Source organism: Pseudophryne corroboree, chromosome 5 (genome assembly GCF_028390025.1).
Source record: "Pseudophryne corroboree isolate aPseCor3 chromosome 5, aPseCor3.hap2, whole genome shotgun sequence".
Taxonomy (NCBI): Eukaryota; Metazoa; Chordata; class Amphibia; order Anura; family Myobatrachidae; genus Pseudophryne; species Pseudophryne corroboree.
In genome coordinates, this window is record NC_086448.1 from 455,388,207 (window position 1) to 455,388,916 (window position 710).

The 710-nt window shown below is 43.8% G+C and overlaps 1 pseudogene; it reads right to left on the minus strand.

Moving 5' to 3' along the window:
• Positions 1-378: 378 nt before the first annotated feature.
• LOC134929899 (5S ribosomal RNA) lies at positions 379-498 on the minus strand (annotated as a pseudogene).
• Positions 499-710: the final 212 nt, after the last annotated feature.

The window sequence follows — 710 nt, forward strand, 5'->3', positions numbered from 1 at the left end:
TTTTACACTCCACCATTACGGAGTGAATAACCTTGGTTAACAAGATCAACAAATATAAGGTACCACATAACACTGTGGAAACCAATAGATGTGCAGCAGGGATGCAGATTGATCAGTATAGGACAATCATGTCTCAGGGTACCGTACCCAGTATTCCCATACCCTCTCCAAGTATGGTACTGACTGGGCCCAACGCTGCTTAATTGCCAAGATCGGACGAGATTGGATGATTTCCAGCGTGGTAAGGTGGTATCCGATGGTCGTGTCCATATCCAACCATAATCAATAGCGTAATAACTTCACCTGTATCACGGCCAAGTTGCCTCATAACCTGTGTGATAATGTAAACATAACCACAAGAACCGTCCACCGATAATTTTAATACAACACCTAGTATTCCCACCTTGTCTCCAAATGTGGTACTTACTGGGCCCATCACTGCTTAATTGCCAAGATCAGACGGGATCGGATGTGGTCCAGTGTGGTATGGTAGTATCAATCAATACGGTGTGCAGTTATGTGTCCATTGCACGGTTGGACAAGAGTCAAAAAATGGCCCAATGTGTGAGAGACTAGATCAGAGAGCATTAATAGGTGTACAGTGATTAACATGACACACGGCGGTGTCTAAGAAAAATAAACCAGAACAATTGTCTCAGTATGTAATTCTACCGAGTCACAGGAAGCATCCCAAACGGAATTCCTCGTTG